The 27,260-nt window shown below is 43.9% G+C and overlaps 1 protein-coding gene across 3 annotated transcripts in view; it reads left to right on the plus strand.

The window, feature by feature from the left end:
• SPOP (speckle type BTB/POZ protein) overlaps nt 1-27,260 on the plus strand; it is a 54,724-nt gene that overhangs the window by 10,272 nt on the left and 17,192 nt on the right. Inside the window, exon 1 of one of the 3 annotated variants that reach the window (XM_035134912.2) lies at nt 24,322-25,050. The exons of the other annotated variants lie outside the window; for them this stretch is intronic. The gene's annotated coding sequence lies outside the window, so the exon portion shown is untranslated. Of the gene's footprint in view, nt 1-24,321; nt 25,051-27,260 lie in introns of those variants that run through there. 3 annotated transcript variants of the gene reach the window in all.

Here is a 27,260-nt window from a genome sequence, read left to right on the forward strand (position 1 = left end):
TTTTTTAGTCTGGTTTAATGATGGCTGATGAAAACCCTGCAAAATGGGAGGGCTTGCAAATAATGTTTGATTTCTTAAGCTGGAACAACATGCGGCTGTTATAATATTTTGCTAATTAGTTATAAAAATATACAAAAGAAGAAGGGGGGGGACCTACGCATTGCCGCCAGGTCGTGTTTCCAAGCCCCAGCTGCCTCTATTTCTCGTTTTCAGAGTAATATTGAGAGAGTGTGTGTGATTTGTACAGAAGTAGTTGTAGACAGGAGTGGGAGTGCTTACCCCTTTCCCATGCCCACCACTTTTGCAATTTCCCTGACTCCAGTGATGAGTGTGGGAAGGCTTGAGCCCATCTTTCCCCTTTTATTCCCTGCAAGCTGATCACGACCTGCCAGCATTTTTCAGTGGAGAAGTAGCGCTGACGCTGACAGTTTGGGAAGATGCCGTATTCACATCTAGGTATTGGAGGCAGGTGCCCAATTTCTCCATGCTCACACGTTTTAAAGGGAAAAGCTGTGATTTATATATGCGTGTACCTGTATCTAGCACATGGTATCACCTGCACATCTGAATTGTACATGAGCATCATTAACCAAGTACCAAAACAGTTGCTTAAGAGGAATGCCTCGGATTTTCACCATCTTTGTGAATTCTCTCAAAATGTTCCTGAATTTGGTCCATTGCCTTCTATCTTTACATATGATTAATATTACAAGTCTTTGACATGATTCTTTGTACTTGCTAACAGTGTTCGAAATTTGCCAGGCGCATTTTGCACCTGACTATTGACCACTTGCGACCAAGTGAAGATGCTAGGGTTGCCAGACTCAATAGTGGACAGGACTTCTGTGCCTTTAATTGCCCTGCTCTCTTTATAGTCTGGAAACCTGAAAGAGAAACCAGCAGACCCTTTGTTTAATTTCCAAGCAAAGGGTCTGCTGGTTTCTCTTTAAGGTTTCCAGACTCAAAAGAGAGCAGGGCAATTAAAGGCACAGAAGTCCTGTCCACTATTGAGTCTGGCAACCCTAGTAGATGCCCAGGTACCAGAATGATGCCTGATGTCTCCACCATCTGGAGGTGCATGCCTGGGGATCCTTGGATCCTGACTGCTTTTACATACACTAGCAACACATCCTGTAGAATTCTGTCCATTATATTCTATCTGCACAATCAGAATGAATTTCGGAAACCAAAATGTTGTATTGAAAATAAGACTTTCAAGCTGTCTGACCCCAAAACGGCAACTAGGCATTCTGTTTTGGTGACTGCAACCCTGGTTTAAGGAGCCATTTGGCGCCTAGCTTATATATCTGAGTTCCTAACACTGCTTGCTAAGTTGAGTGGCCAGCTCATACAGGGAACTTTCTTGAATATATGGCTCATTTGGTTTAGACTTAATCTTTTATCTGGAAGCTCTCCTTTTCTAGCTGATTTGAACTACTAGAAACCACTTTGGCAAGTTAATGAGGGGAAGGGAGGGCCCAAGTCCCATTACTCCCCCCCCCCAATTTAAATGCTTAGAAGCCATTTTATCAATCAATCAATCAATCAACATCCTCCTACAAGATTTCAGTGTCACAAATGTTGATCATTCACCTGCCTGATATTGGCAACTGAAAGGACTGTGTGTTAGCTGCCAAGAAATCAGTTGCTAGCATAAAGGTTTAGTTGAGTTTCTATATCACTGAAAGATTAATATAGTTGCCTCCTCATCCTACCCAGTTTTCCCAGTAAGTACTTTAAGAACCTGGTGTAGGCTAGTAATTAAAGGCACACTGTCAAAAATGAGTGCTTCCTAGGAAACTGTTAACTTTGGAACTGATTATCACTGAACTCGCAGATTACTTAAATCAGGGTTTCCCACACTGTGGTCCACGAGTTTTATTCAGGTGGTTTGTGGCTTGTGAAAAAACAATTAAAGATCATATGGCATCTGGAAGTACACCACAATTGCTACAAAAGGCCGAAAAATTATGTGGTCCACCCACACCCTCAGCAATTTTCAAGTGGTTCATGGGAGGAAGGTTTGGGAACCACTGACTTAAATGGTGCACGTGCAGCTGTTATATAGATCTTAATCCCACGTGATTCCCCAACTGTAGCCTGCAACCTCAGCAACTTTTAACTCCAGATACTTGATGTATTGCAACTGAGCAGCTAATTAACACCCTTTTTGTTGGCCAGGTCCTGAGGAATGTGTGTGCACATGCAGCGTCAAATATGTGGATCACTTTATTACCTTCCAAGACAGCTCTGTGATGCTGAAGTTAATGTGGCAATCCCCCCATAAGAGCTTTTCTTATGTTTGCTGGAGCCAGGCCAGCTTCTCGCTCTGAGTCTTGTGTGTTTAATTTTGGACCCTGCAATCTCTTTCTTGCCAGATAGCCGTGTTCCTTAGGGCATTTGAGCACTTGCTGCTTACCGTATGTTTTACTGCCTTTTCTCTTGAACTGCAGCTTGCCCTGATAGAGCCGTCGGGTTTTTATTTCATAATAAGAAATAAGATGGATACTGCAAGTAGTCTTTCTGTGCATCTGTAAAGATCCTTATTGGGTGTGGAATGTTAAAATGATGCACTTCTATGGTCCTACTGGAGGTTTTTGTGTAACTTCACTTTGCCAAAGGGTACGCTTCTGGTAAGAGGCTGTGGAAAGAATAACCTATTTGCTGATGCATTGAAGAGAGGAATGAATGTCTCTCTCCTGCTTTGTTTGAAGGCATCTGCTTCTTTACTCAGTCAGGTAATGAATTCTGAAAACAAAAATACAGTGTTGGGGCACCCTAAAGATGAAGCTGATCTTTAAGGGGCCCTAAGACTTAGTCTGTTGCAGATAACACAACAACAAACAGGACCAGTGTTGGAATTAGCCAAGTACGTTTTGCGACTGGCACAAGTCCAATTGGGAGCATGTGGAGATCTCTGGATGCCAGGCTGGCAACTGGGGAAAGCAAAATGTCAGTTAGAGAAGGATCTGAAATATTTTTCTTGAAGCTGGAATTTGTTTTATTCTAGATTGTTTTATTTGATGTTTCAATGTGTTGTGAACTGCTTTGAGATTTCTTCTATAAAATATAAAGCGGTATGGAAATGATGATAAATAATTCCACTGCAAACAAAAAACGGCACCGAGACATTCCATTGTGGCAATCACAACCTAGGTATAAGGTGCCATTTGGCAATTAGATTATATATCTGAGTTTCTAACAGTAAACATGACTATCATTCCAGAAGTTCAATTGATTGTATTTCTTCCCATTCAAATGACTTAGCTTACAAACCATAAATAACAACAATATAATGGAACATCACTAATATAGCATAAATCATATAATTAACAAATCATCAAAGCAACTGCAATCTATGAAACACTATTAACAAACCAGCAATTAAAAAATAAGCTAAACATCACAATTACAGCCTAAGTCATGTTATATGATTAACAGATAAATAAGGCCTTTACAAATCTAATAAAACGATATTAACAAAATAGCAACTAGAAATAAGTTCATACATGCACACTCCCCCCAATGATTCATAATCTTTTACTCTATTCAGTTTATTCTACTAAATATACACATCCATCATACAGGAGGATCCTGATCTAATAGATATACCCCAGCTGTGTTTCTGCAGGAGACCCCCCTCTGTAAATAGTAGGTGTGGGGCCCCGATCCATTTCAGGGCTGTAGTGAAGCCAAAAAGCGTTGAAAGTTCAAACGCACGCACACATCAAATTCCCAATCCACTTTGGGGAGATCACACTGGAAACTGCTATTGAAAGATGCACAAAGTTCTTTGCATGAAGTCTGAAAATATGTTGGCAAGGCATGCATGTTTAGAGTCAAATGTGCTCCATGCTGTTACCTTCCATCTGTCCTATTGGTTTGGTTCTTTCCCCTTTGCAACTACATTTGGTTGAGCTGTATTCCCTGCTGCTCCAAGAAGGGTGAACCATGTGGGCATCTTTTAGCCATCAAGAGCAGCCAAAAGCATTGCCACCGAACAGCATAGGTTGCTGCTTCCATAGGGATACAGCTAGGTGCCATTTCACCTTTACCTCTTCTCCCCATCCCCTCTCTTTTTGGTGCATTTGTCTCTCATTCTCTTGTAGCAACAGCTTTATACCAAATTATATAGCTCTGGCAACGCTGAAGAACAGCATTAACAGCAATTTTCCTTTCCGGCCTGCTAAGTAATCCTCCTTATAAATGGAGCAGTGTTTATTCTTTGGTTTCTTTTACAGCTTGACGTTCAAACTCCTTTCCCTATTTCATCAGTGTGCATCCGTCTCCTAATTATACATCAAATCTCTTGCTTTTGCCTTACTGGTTCTATTGTGTCTTTCACATTAGTGCCTTTGCACCTTCCCATTATCTATGGAATATGCTACTTCTCATTTTTCTGTGATATTTTTTTTTCCTTCCTGAGTCCCTAACACCTATCTCTTTTATTAAAGGTTTCACATTAAGAGTGATTTCACTGTCTTTGGTGTGGGCGGTCCCCAGATCCATTTGTCTCTGCTAATGTTGTTTGGGTCCAGCCAACCGTGTTCTCTAGATATCAGTTCTTGTTTATTTGTTTCTGCTCCATTTCAAAAGCTTTGTCTAAAAAGCCAGCTCTGAAATGGAAACGGTAACCAATTAAAATCATGCTCTAATGTTTAGGTGGTAATTGCATCTCCTACACCCCCACCATGGTAAATGTATGACATTTAAGTTAGGAGATTTATCATACCTTAGAAAATGAGGGTTTCTTAAACTTGTTCAGAACATGACATACCTGTAGTCATTTTACAAGGGTGAACATTGAGGATGAGAAATGTCCTCTGTATTAAAAATTGTGACTTTCCCACATCAGAAATGAAAATGAAACTCTATTCTAGGGGTGGGGAAACTCTGGCCTTCCAGACATTGTTGGATTATATCTGACCACTGACCATACTGGTGGGAATTGGAGTTTAGCACCACTATCTGGGGAGGCCACAGTTTCCCCATTCCTGCTCTTGCAGAACATATTCTGTTTTGAACTCTGGCAAGCCTCCACAGTGTTAGAAATGGCATTGCCAACTGTGTTTTAAACTTCATAGTTTGGGGAAGGGCCACAGCTCAGTGGTAGTGCATGTGTTTTGCGTGTAGAAGGTCCCATGTTCAATCTCAACCGTGTTTCTCATATTATAAGACATGTCTTATATTTATTTTTTCCTGAAAAAAACACACCATGGCTTATTTTCAAGGGATGTCTTATTTTTTAATTAAGTACCTGTATCTGTACAGACCACAGACCTGCTCCCACCGGGTCTTCGCGCGCGGCAGGCAAAGGCTGCAGCCGGGTCCTGGGGCTGCGCGCGCGGCAAGCAAAGGCTGCAGCCGGGTCCTGGGGCTGCGCGCGCGGCAAGCAAAGGCTGCAGCCGGGTCCTGGGGCTGCGCGCGCGGCAAGCAAAGGCTGCAGCCAGGTCCTGGGGCTGCGCGCGCGGCAAGCAAAGGCTGCAGCCGGGTCCTGGGGGTTAACGCGGCAGCAGCAACCCTTCTTTGCCACAGACCTGCTCCCACCACCCGGCACGGCTTATTTTCGAGGTATGCCTTATATTTTTCCACCTCAGGAAAATCCTGCCATGCCTTATTTTGTAGGGATGCCTTAAAATATGAGAAACACGGAAGGTAAGGCTGGGAGTGTGTTCTGCGTGAAATGCTGAAGAGCATCTGCCAGGTAGTGTAAAAAAAAGGTAAAAGACCCCTGGATGGTACAGTCCAGTCAAAGGCGACTATGGGGTTGTGGCATTCATCTTGCTTTCAGGCCAAGGAAGCTGGCATTTCTCCACAGACAGCTTTCTGGGTCGTGTGGCCAGCGGGACTAAACCGCTTCTGGCACAATGGAGCACCATGACAGAAACCAGAGCGCACGGAAACACCCTTTACCTTCCCGCTGCAGCAGTACCTATTTATCTACTTGCACTGGCATGCTTTCGAACTGCTAGGTTGGCAGGAGCTGGGGATTCGTACCGCTGACCTTCTGATTGGCAAGCCCAAGAGGCTCAGGGGTTTAGACCACAGCGGCACCTGCGTCCCTTGCCAGTAAGTGTAGACAGTACTGAGCTACATGGGCCAACTTTGTTTAAGGCAGTTTTCCATATTCATTTGTAGAAAATATAGCAAATAGTATAGAGCGGCAGAACGATCTCTTTAAAGACTGGTTTTTAGGATCTCTTGGAGAACTTGATTGGCGATAAGTTTAGGAGAACTAAAATATTACTTCCATCAATACATAATAAATCTATGGAAGCAAGCTTAGAAGATACGATGACACATATAAGTGTGGAGTTCACATTGGCCGTCTCCTAAAAATCCAGAATGTGCATCTAACGCCAGGTAAAGATAAAACAGGCTTCTCACCTGGATATAGATTTCAGTAGCTTGGCCCATAAGATGTCCTGTCCTTAGGGGGCAGCAGCCATTGGGGGCAGAGTCTGCTCTGCCATAGTCCCAGTGCTGTAGAATGTGTGCCCAGAAAATTCATTCTGAAGATTCAGGCTTTTAAAGTCCGAGTTGTAATTGTACAGTTTGTTTTAAGCAGCCCCGTTCAGTCAGTACTCACATGATGGGACAACAAGGGCACAAAGGGACTGCTGGGCTTTGCCTTTATTTAGCCCCCTGCCAGCAGCTTCTTCCAGCTTTTGTAAGTCCACTGCAACATGCCCCGCTGCAGACATTTACCCTGAACATTTGGAAGGATTTCTTAAAGGTTTGCTCTGAATTTGTGGGAAGTTGGAAGGCACCACATGACAGCAGATGTGGGGCTAAAAGTGTAGCCCTGCTTGTCTTGCCTGTTTCTGTGAGTAATGACTAAATAGGGCTGCTGGCTCTGCTAGTTTTAGAATTGTGGATTACACTGCTGGTGCTTTTTTTAAGTTTGTAAATAGTTTTGAAGAGGTGTGGGAGCTAAATGTGTCGGAGGAATTAAAACCAGGACTTGGAAAGGTATGCCATTGCTTCTGAGCACCCTGTGTTGAAGGATGACAGACAGTGTTCGAAATTAGCCAGGCGTCAGGTGCGTTTTGCAACTGGCGCAGGTCCAGTTGCGACCATGTGGAGATCTCTGGATGCCAGGTTGGCAACTGGGGAAAGCAAAAACTTAGAGAAGGATCTGAAATACTTTCCTTGAAGCTTGAGTTTGTTTTATTCTGGATTGCTTTATTTCAGGGGTGGCCAACTTCCAAGAGACTGCGATCTACTCACAGTTAAAAACTGGGAGTGATCTCCCCCCTTTTGGTCAGGTTCAGGTCAAAGTTGTTGTGTGTTTTTTTTAGGAAAGAGGAAGGCCCATGTTGGGGGGGGGGGTCATGTAAAAGTTGTTGAGCTTCTTTAGGAAAGAAACATTGAACGTTCTTTTAGGAAGGAAAGCCCTGTTTTTGGTGGTTCAGGTCATTTTAGGGATGCAGGGCAAAGATGTGCTTTTTTAGGGGAGCCAAAGTTTTTTTAGCTTCTTTGGGGGGAGCCACTGATCTACCGGTGATCTACCACAGACGTCCAGTGATCTACCGGTAGATCACGATCTACCTGTTGGACATGCCTGCTTTATTTGATGTTTTAATGTGTGGTACACCTCTTTGAAATTTTGTTCTTTATAATATAAAGCAGTATAGAAATGGAAATAATAACCACCACCACCCAGGGGAAACAGTGCCTAGACATTCATTCCATTGTGGCGACCACAGCCTAGGTTTAAGGTGCCATTTGGTAATTAGATTATAGATCTGAGTTTATAACATCGGTGACAAAGTACTGTAGTTAGCCACAAACTACTGATTACGCTGCAGTTCCAACCCCACTTGATGAGGTTAAGCCGCATTGAATTCATTAGAATTTATTTCTGAATAGACATGGTTAGGATTGTGCTGATAGTCGTCCTCCTTCTAGCATAAACTGTTTTACTTTAGGGGAGAAGGGACTGTGCTGCTGAAATGGCTTCACCCCATCTCTGATATGCCTCGGCAGCGTAGCGAACAGTGCTCTTGGCAATTCAAATGTTGTGTTGCCGCATGTTCTCGAGAGAAAAAATGGAATCTGAGGCATGCAGGAGTAGAGAGAATTGGTTTTATCTGCTCTTTTTCATTTTATTGGTGATTCACTTTTACAGAAATTGTTATTGACTTCAAAAATTGTTTTTTATATTTTTATTACTGAGAGCTGCCTTGAGTGCTATGTGCAGAAAGGCAGGATCTAAATTGAAATAATAAACAACCGCAGGGAGAGGGAGAACTTACCTCTGTCCCAGTCTTCTCTCCCTGCTAGAAGTTGGCCAGAGAAACTTTGACCTCTGCTTAGGATTCATTTGTTGAGGTGTTTTCGTCCCCCTTCTCCTTAGCTATGCTGACATCTACTCTCGGGGAACAAGCTGTAAATTTTGGACAGGGCTTGCAATGCACAGAGGCTTTAAGGCAGGTATTTGATAAACAATTTGGACACCAGATGTTTGTTTAAAAAGAAGAAGAAGAAGCCAGGGGGACAGGCCGGAAGGTATGTGGTTGCCTGCCAAGCCACAGAAGTTAAGAGTAGAAAGTCAAGCTGCCTCACCACCCCCTTGTGTAAGCTGCCTTGTCCCATGTTCTGTCAGTATTCTGGACTCCGAGATGCAAAACAACAGCCCTCGCCTCTGGAGAAATCCAGAGTTGGCTCAGAGTTAAAGCAGAGTCACCAGCACTTTGTGCGCAACTGTCAAACTTGTTTCCCCACCAAATAAAACAGAGTGCTCAGTAAAAACCTGGAGAGAGAACTTGGTGGATCTGGTTGCCCTGCTGGTTCTATCTTAGACATATATTAGCCCCCCTCTCTCTTCCTGAAACCTGTGATTATGACTGTCTAGCCATTAAAAGCCAAGAATAAAAAAGGCCCCATGACTACTGGGGAGCGGGGAAATAAGACAGATACAGTGGTACCTCGGTTTTCGAATGTCTCGGGAGTCAAACGTTTCGGTTTTCGAACGCTGGAAACCCAAAAGTAAATGCTTCAGTTTTCAAACAAGCCTCAGAAGTCAAACATAGTACAGTGGTACCTCGGTTTATGAACACAATTGGTTCCGGAAGTCTGTTCATAAACTGAAGCGTTCATAAACTGAAGCGAACTTTTCCATTGAAAGTAATGGAAAGTGGATTAATCCGTTCCAGAGTACTTAAACTGAAGCGTTCATAAACTGAAGCGAACTTTCCCATTGAAAGTAATGGAAAGTGGATTAATCCGTTCCAGACGGGTCCGCGGAGTACTTAAACTGAAGCGTTCATAAACCGAGGTGTTCATAAACCGAGGTTCCACTGTACGTGGCTTCCGCTGAGTGCAAGATCCAGAGGCCTAGCTGCCAGCTATTGAGGTTTCGGTTTTCGAATGTTTTGGAAGTCGAACAGTCTTCCAGAATGAATTACGTTCGAAAACCGAGGTATCACTGTATTCTGAGACCCATCTAGAATTTAACTCTCTGTTTTTCTTTGTGTACACCACCTCAACATTGTAGTCATACTCTTTGATTTCATTCATTACGTTTTGGTTTTAACTGAGATTTTGTTTACCGCATAGACACACTTACTGTTTTAGTTTTCAGTTTAGAAATGAATAGAATAAAAATGCTCCCTAATCCAGAATTCCAGCCACTCCACCAGTCTTCTGTGGCTACTCAGTACCAAAGAAAAGGTACTCTACACATATTCGTACAAACTCTTATTTTCATCAATCCTGTGTTGCAAAGGAAATAAAAATCCTAGCAAACTGATCTGTCTGTGATCAGACTGATCATTCAGAATGTGACCGGTCTCTCTGTGCTTGAGAATGAAAGCGAAGGATCACATGTTTGTTTTTAACCCCCTTCCCCTCCCCCAAAAAATTGCTCGTGGAAATACAGTACTTCACGGATTGCTCTGATATGTAGATAGGCTTCAGAATAGTAGGATCTGAAAGAAATACGACAAGGAAAACTATTCAGAGAGAAGCATGCTTCCAGCATACAAAACTGCCCATATGAGCTCTAGATAAAATCACTGACACCACCAATTAAAGGATCATGGGTAGGAAGTGGACGAGGAGAGTTTGACTGAGCTTTTAAGGAACAGCTCACAGCAGAACATTCAGGGCAAAATGAAGCATCAAAGTTTGTTTTTCCTGGTGTCGGAGCAGATCACTACTGTATAAATAAACCTAGGAGTACACGGCTAACGCTCGCAACTAGCTTAAGTGTAAGGACATAAAATACTACGCTTCTGGATCTGACCTAAGGATCCCTGTTTCTACGTGCGGCAGCTAGGTGCCCTTAGGAAGTTACCGGTAACAAGCAGGGCATGGTGGACATTACTATGCTTACTCCCATCTCCAGCCTCTGGTTGTTGGATGTATAACGCCTTTGAACATCACAGTTCTATGTAGCTTTCGAGACGCCTGTTGTCTGTTAATCTGTTTTAAAGCCACCTTATCTCGTGGTCATCACTGGATTTTGTGGCACTAAATTCCATACATTAATTCAGGATGAAGTAGGACTTCCATTTATTGTGAACCTTCATTGGAAGGATCCAGAGTTTGGGTATTTTGGAAAAGAGGAATTTCTGTTCTTTATGGTTTTATATACTTCTTTCATGTGCTCCCAGGGTCACGTTTTCTGGATTTAAAAAAACCTCTTTTTTGTACATTTTCTAGTTTCAGGATACTATTTTTATGACTCAGCTGCCAGCATAGTGCACATAATGGACTAATTTGGACAATAATATCTTAATGAGCCAAGATATGAACAAGCATTATGGGGGTGCATGCTTCCTTTCAGAGCTTCCTTTCATTGCGGGGAAGCAAGCAAACCAGGAAACCTTCTGTGATCTGTAGTTTCCCGTTTCATCTAAACTGGGAAACAGTTGAAATAAATAAAAAAAATTGTCCAGTAGCACCTTGGAGACCAACTAAGTTTGTTCTGGGTATAAGCTTTTGTATAAAAAGGGTAAAGGTAAAGGGACCCCTGACCATTAGGTCCAGTCGTGACCAACTCTGGGGTTGCGCGCTCATCTCGCATTATTGGCCGAGGGAGCCAGCATATAGCTTCCAGGTCATGTGGCCAGCATGACAAAGCCACTTCTGGCGAACCAGAGCAGCACATGGAAACGCCGTTTACCTTCCCGCTGTAGCGGTTCCTATTTATCTACTTGCATTTTGACGTGCTTTCGAACTGCTAGGTTGGCAGGAGCTGGGACCAAGCAACGGGAGCTCTCCCCGTCACAGGGATTCGAACCGCCGACCTTCTGATCAGCAAGCCCTAGGCTCAGTGGTTTAACCACAGCACCACCTGCACACAAAAGCTTATACCCAGAACAAACTTAGTTGGTCTCTAAGGTGCTACTGGACAATTTTTTATTTTTTATTTCGACTGCGACAGACCAACACGGCTATCTACCTGAATCTGGGAAACAGTTGTTAGCTGTTGAAGAACAAGCCAGCCTATGAAGGCACAGTTTCAAAGTTGGCTTCATATTCTGGCCATTAACCATCTTTTCCCAGTTTGGATGAACGGCGAAACTATGTATAATGGAAGACTTTCTGGTTTCCTTGCACAAAGAGGGAAGCGAAGGGGCCAACGGCATGGCCAAAAAGCTCGTTCATATCTCCCCTTTATGAGTCAAATAAATGATTGTCTGAATATAGCCCATGGCTCTGTACACACACCTGTTTACTCTGCATGCAGTACGTTTCTGCTGCTGATTTGGGAATTGGTGTGCGCATAACATTAGTTGCAATTCATACCTGCAGTTTCTTATGAAATAATGCATTGTGATGCATTCACCCCCCAACCCAGCTTCAGCCTGAGTTGAGAAAAGGGGACTGTGTACCTATCACTGGTTTAAAAGGCAAGTAGGTGATTCTTTTTTCAATTCGGAACCAAGGTGATTTGTGGGGGAACATCAAAACTCAGTATTTCATAAGAAACAATGAAATAGATACAGGATGGATTGTGGTTAACATCGTGCGGACACTGCTTCGAAACCAACGGTGGGAGCATAATACAGGGTGAGACCTTTAAAAGAGGCCCCGTGGATACAGAGTACACACGTTCTACGGGGCCTCTTTTAAAAGACTCACCCTGTATATGCAAACAGCAGTATGTACACAGCCTAAATATCCTCATCTTCCTTTATTTTTCCCTTTCACACTTTTTCTCATTTAACACTTTTGCTGCCTCTGACTGGTTTCCTGCTTTTCAAGAATTTAAAGGGTTTTTTTGTTTTTGCTTTTTAGTGTTTTATATAGCTTTGCCCCATTTACACCTTCGATAACTTCCTTATTATCAATTCTCATCTGGTTTGCCAGAAGTTCTACTTGAAAAAATTCTTTTAAAAAAATTCTTCATATATACCAGGGGTGGCCAACTCCCAAGAGACTGTGATCTACTCACAAAGTTAAAAACTGGCAGTGATCTACCCCCTTTTGGGGTTCAGGTCAAAGTTGCTGAGTTTTTTCAGGGTGGAGGTAAAATGTTGAGCTTTTTTTAGGGGAGCCACAGTTGTTCAACTTTGGGGGGAGCCAATGATCTACCAGTGATCTACCGCAAACGTCCAGTGATCTACCGGTAGATCATGATCTACCTGTTGGACATGCCTGATATATACAATAAAGCAACCTTCTATCCATTCATCTACGGTACTTAACTGGCATACTTTTGGGCTTGTTTGTGTATTTTCTTTTCTATGCCGTTTAAGTCTTGATTAGGGTTGTTTGTAAATAACCTCTAAGCTTCCTGCAGAGATTCGATCCTCTTAATTATACCTTTCAGCTTCCTTTTACCTTAACACGTCTTCTCCTTGTCGGTTTCTTGACTTTGTTCCAAGGCACGGTTGTTTGTTTTGCCTGGACATTTTTGTGTCTCTTTTCATGATCCAGAATTGCATTTACCCAACTAATTTGAGCGTTGTTGAAGTCCTCCAGTATTATTAATAGTCGTTTCTGTGTTTTATATCGATCAGAGTTTGTCAGTAGGGCAATACTATACCCTTACCTTTTTTACTGTACCCTAAGTATTATATGCTCTCTTTTTTGCTCAGTATAAGGTTTGCATTGAAGGTAGTTTATAAATTGCAGTGAAACAGAAAACCAAAATTTGTGGTTGCTGTCAATTCTGTCTGCCCTTGCTCAGGGGAGGCATGGAGGTTGCTCCCTGCAGTTCTGCTGGCCTTTGAAAGCGTTTGGACCAGCTAGAAATTTTGCTACTTCCAGTTGTCTCTGAAGACCACTGTGAGATTCGAGATGAGCTTCTGCTGCTCATCGCTCAGTTTGCTCTCATCACAGACTTTGTCTCCGCAACAGGTAGGTAGCCGTGTTGGTCTGGGTCGAGGTAAAATAAAAAAAATTCCTTCAGTAGCACCTTAAAGACCAACTAAGTTTTTATTTTGGTATGAGCTTTCGTGTGCATGCACACTTCTTCAGATACAGTGAAATAGAAGTCCCCAGGCACTTATGTAGAGAAGGGGTGGGGAGGGGGTGGGGATGGGGAGGGGAGGGGGGATCACTCAGAAGGGTGGTGGAAGTGGGTGATTGACTGACTGATAGCTGTTGATGACCGAAAACGACTGCAAATGGTTTTGCATGAAAAAGCAAGGGTTGAGATGGCTGAAGATCGCTTATCATGTATAATGAGATAAGAATCCGATATCTCTGTTCAAACCAGGTCCCTCCATGGTTTTGAGCTTGGTGATAAGTTGTAATTCAGCAACTTCTCTTTCCAGTCTATTTCTGAAATTCTTTTGTAGTAAGACAGCTACTTTGAGATCTTGTATAGAATGTCCTGGGAGATTGAAGTGTTCTCCTACTGGTTTTTCTGTCTTCTGGTTCCTGATGTCAGATTTATGTCCATTTATCCTTTGGCGTAGGGTTTGGCCTGTTTGTCCAATATAGAGAGCTGAAGGGCACTGTTGGCATTTGATGGCATACACAATGTTAGAAGATGAGCAATTAAATAGTCCTGAGATGGTATGTTGGATGTTGCTGGGGCCAGTAATGATGTTGTCCGGGTGTATGTGGCAGCAAAGTTGGCATCTGGGTTTATTGCAGGCTCTGGTACCAGTGTCCATGTTAAGTCTGGTGGTTGTATTATTGTGGGTGAGGAGTTGTTTAAGATTGGGTGGCTGTCTGTAGGCAATGAAAGGTCTTCCTCCCAGAGCTTGAGAAAGGGAGCTGTCATTGTCCAGGAGAGGCTGTAGATCTCTGATGATGCGTTGTACTGTTTTAACTTGGGAGCTGTATGTGATGACTAGTGGTGTTCTGTTATTTTCTTTTTGGGGTCTGTCTTGCAGCAGGTTCTCTCTAGGTATCAGTCTGGCTCTGTTGATCTGTTGTTTAACTTCATCAGGTGGATATTTTAGTTCTAAAAAGGTTTGCTGTAGATCTCTTAGGTGAGATTCTCTGTCTGTAGAGTTGGAACAGATGCGGTTGTAACGTAGGGCCTGGCTGTATACGATGGATTGTTTGGTATGTTTGGGATGGTAGCTAGAAGCATGTAGATATGTTTGTCGGTCAGTTGGTCAGTTCTCTCCGCAAGTAAAAGAGATGCTTGCTGCTTACAAGTGCATTTGTGGACCCTGATTAGAAACTGAAAAAATGTATAAGCATTTTTTGGGGTGTGGGTGGAGAAATTCAGCTTTTCCTTTGAATTTTCATTTGTTCAAATTTCTAGGCATTCTAGTGAGCAAGGGCTTTTCTTTCCCTCTGCCTTTGGGAATTTAGGAATCACTTTTAATAAAAAAAATTCTTCTAAGCAATAAAACAACCAGAACCTGAAGCAATAGTCCAAATTCCTGGATGTCAGCAACACATTCTTGGGAACCTAGCGATCAAACATCTCTGTTGTTGTTTTCAGCCTTGCCATATTGCGATCTTCAGCCTGAAATAGGTGACCACGTAATTGAAGAAGGGAAATGAACCACCAGGGGGAAATTCATTGGAGAGCTTCTGTGAAATAGTTAGGATATAAGTCATGGCTGTGATCTGTGTGCAGCACTGAGGGCCGTGTCAGAAATATTAGCAGGAGGCCAGCTCTCAATTTGCAAAGGAAGCAAAGCAAAGCAAACGTCTGCCAGAAGTGTCCACCCACATAGTGCAACAGCAGTTTGGTCGGGATGGTGAAATTCCCCTAGCCACTAGATGCTGGTTGGTGCCCAGGGTTTGGACATATTTTTCCCCCCAGTTCTGCTTACTTGGATAGTGGAGTCAGTCTAATGCTTCCTTCTGCCTGGGAGAGCCACAGTGTCCTCCTAACAAGTGCTTGCACATCTTAATGGAAGCCTGACTTAGACACCTTGAGAATTTCTTTCTCTCTTTTTTACATCATGGGCTTCAGTTAAAAAAGAAACTCCAAAAGCCAGGCAAGTCTTTAATAACATTGCGATCAAATGCAAAAATCTTACAGACTTTTAGATATACCGGTAACTCTCTCTTAGTGGTGGTTGGTTCCAGTTGGGGCTGGTAGGCCAGAAGACAACAGTAAGTGGAGCCAGAACGGATGGCAACAGATCCAACTAATTCATTGGGTTGCCATCCTCTTCCTTGCCAAGTTCTACAAGGCCAGTACTGAAACTAAAGTGGAAGAAGCTTAGGCTGATGGTAAGTAAGCAGACTGGCTGAGAGTAGACTTCCATTTGTCCTAATGGGCCATCTTCCACTGCTCCCTCCTCTGTTCAGATTGTTAGCCTTCTCATACAACCTGTTGCTAGTCCCTAAAACCACATCTCCCTTCCAGCTTCCTAGTGCATCTCACCCACCCAAATTTGACAAAAGTGCTAATGGAACAGATGAGGGGGGCTTATTCCTTCCAGGGTCGTCTCTACTGTACAGTCCTCTAGAGCCATGGTATTCACACTGGCCTGGGAGTGGGAGTGTTCACCACTGACATAATCAGTGCTTTTCCTGAGATCATGCAAAGCAAGCCACGCCATAGCCCCTTCTGTAATCCGGAGGAATTCTGGACATTTGCACGAGATTTTTTTATTATCCTGCTGGCAGCAGGTCTTAATTTGAGTCCCAGAACTAGTTTCAACGTTAGGCTTTGCTTTGTACTTTTGTGTCTGCAATTGTTATCTTATGCAAGTTTAGGGAGTAGCAAGGACCCTGCCAGAAATTTCTGAGAGCAGTCACAATTCCTGTTCTACAGGATCTATCCTTTATGTCAGGCACAGGCAACCTTGGCTCTCCAGATGTTTTGGAACTACAACTCCCATGATCCCTGACCACTGGCCCTGTTAGCTAGGGATCATGGGAGTTGTAGTTCCAAAACATCTGGAGAGCCAAGGTTGCCTATGCCTGATTTATGTATTACATTTGTGTCTCTAGCAAGGAGCTCCAGTTGGCATGCTTAGTTCTCCCTACTCCTGTTTTCTCCTGTTTGGCTGAGAGAGTGTGTGTGTGTGGCCCAAGGCCGCCAAGTGGGCTTCCTAGCCGAGTGGGAATTTGAACCCTTGTCTCCCAGATCCTAGTCTGGCATTCAATCCGCTCCCCAACACCGCTTCTCGATATAATCAAATCCAGGAAGAATCCACCTGCTTTGCATTTTGGCCTCACTCAGGCGAATGTCAGCATCTCAAATTGGCTTTGTGTGTCTACCATAAGTTCACACATTAGTTCTTGGTTGGTCCTGCCTAGCGGGTCGTTAGGAGTTGAAATTGGAGTCCGAATCCCTATTATTGTTGGGACTTGGGGGAAATTTCAGGAGCCTGTAAGCTTGATTTCAGCTGCCCATTTCCAACCCCTGTTGGGTTCTTGCTGCTCTTGCCACCCCCCACCAGGCAGTTAGTGGGAGTGGGAGGTATGCCTGAGCCTGCACAGGCTTCCCTTCCCTCATCTCAGAGTCTCAGCAAGCTTCCATGGATCTTGTGGTGTCCTAAGGGTGTGTAAAAGCCTAGGAAGTTTCTGCTTATGGAGAGTCCTGCACAGCAGGATTCAAATTAATGGCTCATTCCAAGTAGTAATTTGATGCCCTGGCATGGTAGTGTGTGAAATCTTCTTTTCAGAGAGTGAAGCAGCATGGCGGGTAATCTCTCTGTGCCAGGCTAATCTCGATATCTGCTGTGTTTCTGAAAGCTTTGTTGCCTTTTGAAAAATCTATTTAATTTTCTCTTGGTGATTCAGAACTGTGTTGATAATGCTCTTATCAGCTTGCTTTAAGCCAGATGTGTATGGTATGTGCAGATTTTCGGTTTTGTGATGGATTTTTTTTAACACCTTCTGTTGGTTACTTCTTACTTTTCTTTGCACATTGCTGGGATTCACTACCCCCCCCCTTTTCTGTTTTAACAGTGTGGGTGGGTGTCTCTGTGTGGTTTGCAATGGGGGTACGCAGTTGACAATTCTCGGTTTTTAGCAAATCTTTGTTTTATATGATATAATGGAAACTCGTCCTGAGTCTCCTCCTTAGTTTTCCTTCCCCAGACACTCGGGATAGCCCAGCTTCCTCTTTGGGACAAGTATCCTTAGTGTAGGATGTAATTTGGGGCAAGAAGCTGGATTGGTAGATGGAGCAGCAGCTTAGGAAAGAAGATGAGAGTTGGTTAGTTCAGGGTGGTTATATGGAATACAGTTCTACCTTGGAAGTCGAACGGAATCCGTTCTGGAAGTATGTTCGACTTCCAAAACATTTGGAAACCAAAGCACAGCTTCTGATTGGCTGCAGGAAGCTCCTGCTCTTCCCGGCTCGCTTTTATTAGCCAGGATGGGCAAGGGTCAAGGAGACAGGTGGTTGGTTTCACTCGTCCAAGCAGCCTGTCCACATCCTCGGAGGTAACAGATTGAAATTGATCCCATGAAACATGACTAGACAGGGCTCCAGCATTCTCCCGCCCCGGCCCTGCTCCCACAGTGGAGTCTACCTCCCTACGAATCTGAGCGACTTTATCCGTAAAAAACTTTGCAAAACCATTTTGTTGGCTGGGACCCACTCCTAGGCAGCCCTGACCCCTCCCTTTAAAAACAAAATAAAACCTATATATAAAAAAATACAATAAGAAAATACAAACCAAAAACAACAAATTACAAAGTAAAATTAAACAAACCCAAATTAAACACATTCAAACATATAAGACATTTAAAAACATTTCTTGCTGCTGAGAATATATGCAGCAACAGCAGCAGTGTCCCAGGCCTCTCCGCAGGCAGGCAGGCTTTATAGCTGTGATGGTGGGTGCAGGCCCCGCCCCCAGGCCAGGTGGAATTGGCAAGAAGGGAGCGGTCCCCCAGGCACTCACAGGCAGCAGCAGCACTTCAGACTTCCTGACTCAAGCATCTGAATTCCTTGCTCTCAGAATTTCCCATTATTTGCGAAAATGCAGTAAGCCTGCAATTTGCATTGGGGGGGGGGGGTTGTTACATTCTGGGGATTGCCTCTAAAGCCCAAATCGCATATAATCTTGGCTAAGTTGCATATATTAATTTCAGTGGGTCTACTTTGAGTAAAACTTAGTTTAATACTACCAACTGTATTGTTTAGTACTTATTACACTTTATGTTATAAATATGCATCTATAATCGTAGCTGTATTGTGAGTCGCTTTATGAATGCTTTTCTGCTTTAGAAGTGGGGTGTAAAAACTACTAGCAGTAACAAAAAATAATGACATCAAGAGGGATTATTCCCTGTGCATCTTCAGTCTTTACCTGTTGTTGTTGTTTAGTCGTGTCCGACTCTTCGTGACCCCATGGACCATAGCACGCCAGGCACTCCTGTCTTGCACTGCCTCCCGCAGTTTGGTCAAACTCATGTTCGTAGCTCTTTACCTATAGAGCTATTACTACTGCTACTACTACTACTACCCCATTCATCTGGCAGGGTTTCCCCAGCTACTCTGGGGGATATTTGTATAAAATATATACCATTTTTCAACCTTAGCATGTTCTCGGAACAGTTCACACTAATCCAGTCAGATTTATAGGCTAGTGGTGTTACCTTCATAGCCACAGTAGGCACATAACACATGACAAACTTAGTAGCCCTCACTATTAAACATGCAGGCAGATGTATGGAAATGTGGGAGAGACTTCAGAAAGCCACACACTTGAAATCTGAGCCTTCGGCATTCTTTCTATTTCAGCTTTGTCTCTGCACTTCTCTGAGCTGGGATTCCACGTTACATGTAAGCTGGTATTTTTAGGAAACTACAGTGGCCTGGTTTCTAGGCCCTTTTAAAATGTGAAGGTCTTTTTTTTGGAGGGGGGGGAAACATTATTGGGTTGTTGTTTTTATTTTGATTACATATTTTGTGGTTTTATATTTTGATTTTATTCTGTGAACCACCCCGAGACCTCGGGGTATAGGGCGGTATATAAATAATAATGCCAAGGGAAGCCAAACTGTGGATTACCACGAGTAAGCAAGCAAGAGGGGGTTTGCTTGGACAGACACAAGCTGCAGGTTGTGGTTTGCACATAATTAAACCAGGACTTATTTACACAGTTGTTTATTGCACCAACCAGACGTCATTCTCTGCAGGCAAAAGTAACTACTGATAACAACACAAGCAACGTAATAGGCTGTATGTAACTATATAAATTCTTTTTAAATGCAATTCAACATATCGTATCAAAATAGATGGTTCTATAGACCAATTTATCATATTAAAAAACATATTATGAGAAATTAAAAGTCCAGCAGACTGATCAGGAACTACAATCTAGTCAGTTCTTATATTGGCAATATCCACGGTGTGGAATTCTTATATCAATCTTCTAGTGTTCCACGTGAAGATGCTTTTAAGAATTCTAGCATTCCTTGTATGCAGGTATCAGGCGAAAAACTTGGAAGAATGGCACATGCAGAAAATAAGACAAGGATTCCAGGATAATTCCTTGTTTTGCCCAACCGGGCTTTGTCAGCCATGCATACTCTGGATTATATAAACGAACATAATGTGATGTGAAATGCGAAAGTAACTATGGCTTGTTTTGTCATACTCTGCCCACCCTCAGCTGCCTCTCTGCTTTACATCCCTTAGTTCTGTTGTGCTCACCGACTGGCATCGCCTCACAGTGTCACCATTTCCCTTCCTATTAGTTGGCTGTGAGAGCGAGGGTGTGGAAATCTCTGCGATCTTCAGTGCAGCTGCCATTAAGCAGCTGCTCTCCCCTTCCATTCTTCCAATAAACAAATGCCCCTACTCCTTTGTAGCTTTTAGTTTTTCAAACCCCTTTCTTCCCCTGTACAACCATGCTTCCCCCCCCCCTTTCCCCAACCAACAATTGGGTGCCATAAGGAATTTATGCTTTGCACTTAGTAAGCACTCTGCTGCTGAAAGATGCAAACTTTAAGTAGTTTCACCTGTTAGTTGGCTTGAATTTCAGGATCCAAACCTGAGGTTTTGAACCCTACTCCCCCCCCTTACTCAACAGACTCTCTTCTGTACTTTGCTATCAAACCGTAAAGTTGCTGGGAACCTTAAGCTACCTGGGGGAAGTGCATTTGTTTCAAAACAGAAATTCGCCGCCCCTCTGTATCTTAACCCTACGACCCGTACAATTTCTGTTACTGCCTGTTAAAATGCACACCTTTTCCAGCTGCTAAAATGTCTGGTAAAACCCCAACCCTGTTAAGCTGCCCAATTCTGCAGAGGTGTGAACACCGGCCTGTTTGAAGCGCACAAACGCGATGCTCCAAAGGTCTTTTGCGCAAGAACGTTACTTGGAAATCGGATGAGACACATGCGGCTTAAAAAACTTTAGCAGCAGATGTTGTGGGGGGGAGTGCAGGTGTGGTTGTCAAGGGTGTGTGTGTTGCAGAGTTAGCAGCAATGTTGGCTTCAGGGAAAGTGCCAGTGAAGAGGATCTGAGCACGGAGAGAGGCTTTCTTTTCCAGCCACTCTTGCCTAATGTCTCTGTCACTTGGTGTGCTGTTTGGGCAGGGTGATGAAACAGACCACATGCTATGGGTTGAGCCTGTGTTAGCATGTGCTAAGCCAGGGGTCGGCAACCTAAGGCCCATGGGCCACAAGTGACCCATGGGGGTCGTTTAACTGGCCCATGGACCGCCGCCACCCGCTTGGGGACCCCCACCGCCCGCTCAGTCGGCTCCCGTGCGCTGCGCTAAACTGGTGCGGAGCAAAGCGTGGACCACCTTCCACGGATGCTGACCTGCTTCTCATTGGCTGCAGGAAGCCCCTGCAGCCAATGGGAAGCTGCACACTCCTGCTCCATGCTGGAAGGAGCGCCATAAATAGTGTTTGCGCATGCATTCGCGCGCACACACACTTCGGCCCACTACGGCATCTGCGGGACCGTGAACCGGCCCAAGCCACAAAAACTTTGCCAACCCCTGTGCTAAGCCATGTGCTAAGCCGACCCCAAGTTCAGTAAAGCCAGCAACAAATAATAGTTCACAGTGGTACCTCGGGTTACAAACACTTCAGGTTACAAACTCCGCTAACCCAGAAATAGTACCTTAGGTCAATAACTTTGCTTCAGGATGAGAACAGAAATTGTGTTCCAGCGGCGTGGCAGCAGCAGGAGCCCCCATTAGCCCCCTGGTCCTGAATGGGGTCACTATGCCCGTGAAGGACCAGGTGCGCAGCCTGGGAGTCATTTTGGACTCACAGCTGTCCATGGAGGCGCAGGTTAATTCTGTATCCAGGGCAGCTGTTTATCAGCTCCATCTGGTACCCAGGCTGGGACCCTACCTGCCCGCGGACTGTCTCGCCAGAGTGGTGCATGCTCTAGTTATCTCTCGCTTGGATTACTGCAATGCGCTCTATGTGGGCCTACCTTTGAAGGTGACCTGGAAACTAAAACTAATCCAGAATGCGGCAGCTAGACTGGTGACTGGGAGCGGCCGCCGAGACCACATAACACCGGTCCTGAAAAACCTACATTGGCTCCCAGTACGTTTCCAAGCACAATTCAAAGTGTTGGTGCTGACCTTTAAAGCCTTAAACAGCCTCGGTCCAGTATACCTGAAGGAGCGTCTCCACCTCCATCGCTCTGCCCGGACACTGAGGTCCAATGCCGAGGGCCTTCTGGCGGTTCCCTCGCTGTGAGAAGCCAAGTTACAGGGAACCAGGCAGAGGGCTTTCTCGGTGGTGGCACCCGCCCTGTGGAACGCCCTCCCACCAGATGTCAAAAAGAAAAATAACTACAGTACCAGACTTTTAGAGGACATCTGTTTAGGGAAACTTTTAATCTTTAAGAAATTAATGTATTTTAATATTTCTGTTGGAAGCCGCCCAGAGTGGCTGGGAAAACCCAGCCAGATGGGTGGGGTATAAATAATAAAAGGGGGTGTTTCAGGTTAAGAACGGACCTCCGGAATGAATTAAGTTCTTAACCAGAGGTACCACTGTATTTTCCTGAACAAACCGTAGTTAAGGTACTGTGCTGGGTTCAGACATAAGCCTTGGTTAATGTTTATTTAAACCGTGGTTTCATTTCACCTGAGAATCAGGTCATAGGTTGCCTGTCACGCAAGCCCCAGGCATTCCAACTAAGGATGCTTGAGAAATTAGAAATTTGCCTGTTCCAGTATGACCTGACCTGCATCTCTTGGACCAATGTGTTGAACTTAGTTATCCACTGGCGCTTGCAGTTCTCATATGTTCTGAAACAGTTTTTGACTTCTTTTTTTAAAGTATTTTTAAAAGTTTAAAATGTTTATTTGAGAGAAAATTTAGAAATGTGTAGTTTAAATGTATTATTTCGTGGATTTCAAAACATGCAGCTTTACTTTACTTTACTTTACTTTACAAAAAGAAGGGATCCATTTACAATTAAGCACTATAAGACCAGCAGCCTGTTCCCCTGCTTGGAAAAAGAGTTACAGTATTAGGCAGATACATGGCAGGTAGGTCTATGAATAGCTTTTAGGTGTTGCTCTTTAAAAAATGGAAACCTCATGGCCTCCGCTCACCAGATTCTGGAGTAACCATTGCTCCACGTCTTCTAAGACATATGGGGGGAACCATTGGTGTACCACTGTTACTGAACTACAACTCCCATCAACCCCAGCAAGCATGGCCAGTTTTGAGGGATGGTGGGAGTTGTAGTTCAGCAGCTTCTGGAAGGCTACAAGTTTCCCACACTGGTTCCAGAGGCAAATTGAAACTTCAATTTGACCCACCACAGTCATTTCTTAGCAGTGGTTTTTAATAAATAATTTTTTAATTTTTTTTTATTTTGACTGTGTCAGACCAACACGGCTACCTACCTGAATTTTTAATCTTTCATCCTTAGTTCAAGTTGCCTGATTTCTGTGTGTAGGGAGTGCCCACCTGTGGCATTATTGCATTTTTGTCCCACCCTGTCAGCCGGGATAGCTCAGTTGGTAGAGCAGGAGACTCTTAATCAGGCATAGGCAAACTCGGCCCTCCAGATGTTTTGGGACTACAACTCCCACCCCCCCTAGCTAACAGGACCAGTGATCAGGGATGATGGGAGTTGTAGTCCCAAAACATCTGAAGGGCTGAGTTTGCCTGTGCCTGCTCTTAATCTTAGGGTCGTGGGTTTGAGCCCCACGATGGGCGAAAGTTTCCTGCATTGCAGGGGGTTGGGTTGGACTAGATGACCCTCATCGTCCCTTCCAGCGCTCTATGATTCTGCGATTCTTTCATCAGGTTGCTCAGAGTTGTACTTCTCTGCCTACCCCCCCCCCCCATTTTCATCTCATATCAATGCTTTTAGATGAGATGGAAGGGGAAGTGGCGGAGGTTTGAGGGCACCCAGTGAGCCTCGCGGATTATTCTTGAGAGGGGATTTGAACTCGGCTCACCCGAAACCTTGTTCAACACTCCGACCACTGCCCAGCACTGCCCAAACATTGCAGCTAAAGCAACTGCTGCTGACATGAGTGAATAAAAGTGGGGCTCCAGTAGTGCTGGGGCTTGTTGGCATGACTATTGAGAACTACATGGCGGTGGGAAAAGTGCTTGGATTAAAGACCTGCCAGTGGTAGCTCCCAGCAGAAGGGAAAATGACACTCTGATGTTCAGGTTTGCGGGATGGTGTGAACAGATTGTGTGCATGAGGCCTGATACACCCAAACTAGGGTGCTATATCAAAACACTGTTGTTGCAGTAGGAAAACAGGCTTATTCCTTACTTAGCATGAAGATTTTTTGTAGAGGTAGCATTCATCTTATTACCAGCCTTCTGGAGAGTGCAGAGTGTACAGGAAGGCAATTGTCTTGGATAGCTGATGGTTGTACATCTGTTATTTAAGGAGTTTGTGTCAGTTTTTCTACTTAGAATAGATAAAGAATGTGTTTATATCTTGGGAACCCTGGAAGGTAGAAAGCATCTGAAAATTGTATCAGAGCTTGGAACTAACGTGCCAATTTTAAATATATATATATGAGAAAGGTTTGTTGTTTTTGGAACGTGGACAAAAAACAGCAGTTCTGTTCATTTCTCCTCTTTCCTTCCACTGCAAATTCTATGAGAACATCTGTTTTATTTTCTTTAGCTTATCTCTTGCACCTCTGCTGTTTGTGGCAGTTTTGATTGTTTTGGTTGTTGTTGTTGTTTTAATTTTAGATTTTGTCGGGCTGGTGGATACACACATTTTGCCAGCTGTTAGCAGTCAAGTGTGTTAGGGAGCCCCAAGGGATGAGGAGAGAGAGCCTTGTGCTGCTCCCAGAGGACCCAGATTGCTAGCTGTCTTTGGATGGGCAGGTAGCTCATAGTTCTGCAAGTATGAGAAAGGGATGGTGCTGGCTGTAGAGGGAACCAGTAAGTCACAGTGCGCAAAGAAAAGGACCTGTAATTCTTCTTTATGTGAGCTACTCCACCAAAGCATGTGAGCAAGGCTTTGAGGAGCAAATCTAAGGTACAGTGGTACCTCGGTTTTCAAACGTAATCCATTCTGGAAGTCCGTTCGACTTCTGAAACATTCAGAAACCGAAGCATTTACTTATGGAAGCATTTACTTACAGTAAACTCAATACGGAAGCTGCATGGTACGTTCGACTTCCAAAAAGCGTTTGAAAACCGAAGCAGTACTTCTGGGTTTTTCGGCGTTCGAAAACCGAAACGTTCAACTTCCGAGACGTTCGAAAACCGAGGTACCACTGTATAATCTTCCCAACGTAAGCGAGCCACTTACTTATTTATTTATTGACAGTTTTTATGCTAGCCACTTTCATATACCGGTACAATATCTCAAGGCGGTGCACAGCCTAAAAACATAACCTACAACAATCATTCATTCATTCATTCATTCCACTCTTCATCTGTAGATCTCAGGCGGGTTCACAACATAAAATTACAATGCAAACAAACACAAAACACATAACAAAAACCACAAAATGTATAATAAAAATAAAAACAAAAACAAGTCAATAATCCCTCCCCTTCCCACGACACATTTAAAAGGCCATCAGATGTCAATCAGCCAAAGGCCTGTTTGAAGAGGAACGATTTTGCCTGAAGGAGTATAATGAAGGCGCCAGCCAAACCTCTCTGGGTAGAGCATGCCAGAAACGGAGCCACTGCAGAAAAGGCCCATCCTCATGTTGTCACCCTCTGGACCTCTTGTGGAGGAGGCACACGTAGAAGGGCTTCATATTATGATTGCAGGGTCCAGGTCCGTTAATATGGAAAGAGGCAGTCCTCGAAGTATTGCAGTCCTGGACCGTTTAAGGCTTTATAGGCTGTTACCAGCACTTTGAATTGGGCCCGGAAACTAATTGGCAGCCAGTGCAATCAAACCAGGATTGATGTAATATGTTCAAAGCATCTTGCCTCACTGGGCCACCTGGCTGCTGGATTCTGCACTAGCTGAAGTTTCTGAACTATCTTCAGAGGCAGCCCCCCATATAACGCATTGCACTAATCTAACCCAGGGGTCAAAAACATCCGTAAAAGCTGACTGGCAAAGAAAGGCCTGTGTGAATAATGGTTTTCCAAAGACAATTAAAAATGAGCAGCCAGCCTCTCATTTGCAAGAGTTCGCTAATTTTACAGTATTTGTAATTGAACATACCTCTCAACTTGGTTCATAGACTCATATAATTGTACATCACGTCGCAGCTTTTGTTGTTCTTGCCAGTCTCTTCAATCCCCATAATCTGGTGCCTCACATACTGGCAAAATTCAGATTGTAAGCTCCTTGGGGCAAGGACTGCCATCTCTAAAGTAATGTACAGTGTGCCTTTATTTCGAATGTTAATGATGCAAAGTTTGGAGCTAGTGAAGCACCTGTGTTAGCTAGCTAGAGTGAGTCTGAAGAGGGTTTATATTGTTTCAGTGTACAAGTGCTACGAAAGGTGCAGTAGTTGACTTTGGAGGGGAGCCTTGAGAAATACCTTACTTTTAGGTTTAGGGTGTGTGAAAGAATAAGAATGCATCTCATGTCTCCAGGTCTGTATTGTTTGGATGCAGGCCAACACTTCACAGGGCTGCTACTGAAAGTCTTTGAATTCTTTGTGATGGTAGTTTGGCCCCAGGTTCCTATTGTTCAAACACTGCTAAATGTCAGCTTGTGTTTGAAAAAGCGCAAGTAGAGCGTGGGATAAAACAATTATAGTTGTCTATGTATATAGAGTGGTGGAAGACCTTGTACCTGTCCCATGACTCTTACCTTGTTTCTTGCTCGTCCCCTTTTATTCCTGTGGATCAAAAACGAGGTCCATATTTTTCACTAGGCTCGTGATTCTTGTTTGGCTAGGTGGTTCTCTTGAAGTTGCAAACCTATCCTTGGTGCATGATTTGACAGCCACTTTGTTCAACTAGCTAAAAGGTTTGCTTTGATTCAGATCAGATCCCATCTCTGCTTTTGTAATTCCCTATTTCTCAATTTCTCATACATAAAAGAGGAGTCCTGACCTACGCTCAGGAAAACCCCCGCTATATATAAGTCGTAAAAGAAATCGTTATAGCAAGGGGGGGGGAAACCCTATGTAAAATCACATAGAAATGTTTAGTGCTCTATAGCACAATCTGGTGTTGCATGTTTATAATGCATTTAAAACACTCTTATTTGACTAGTGTAGCTGAGTCCCTAGTGACCCACAGTGGGGCATTAAGGTAAATAGTAAATATTGCGAGGCATTATCTTCCTTCTGCAAATTAAACTTGGTGTATATACAAGCCTTACAATATAGTAAGGTAACAGAGCTGGGGAAATTACAGGTGGAGATGAATCAGCGTATTGGGGGGGGGGGGTTCAAAAAGTATCTACATGGTGCCTAGAGAATAAAAGGTAAAGGGACCCCTGACCATTAGGTCCAGTCGTGACCGACTCTGGGGTTGCGGCGCTCATCTTGAGTTATTGGCCGAGGGAGCCGGCGTACAGCTT

The sequence above is a fragment of the Zootoca vivipara genome, chromosome 13, assembly GCF_963506605.1.
Source record: "Zootoca vivipara chromosome 13, rZooViv1.1, whole genome shotgun sequence".
Lineage (NCBI taxonomy): Eukaryota > Metazoa > Chordata > Lepidosauria > Squamata > Lacertidae > Zootoca > Zootoca vivipara.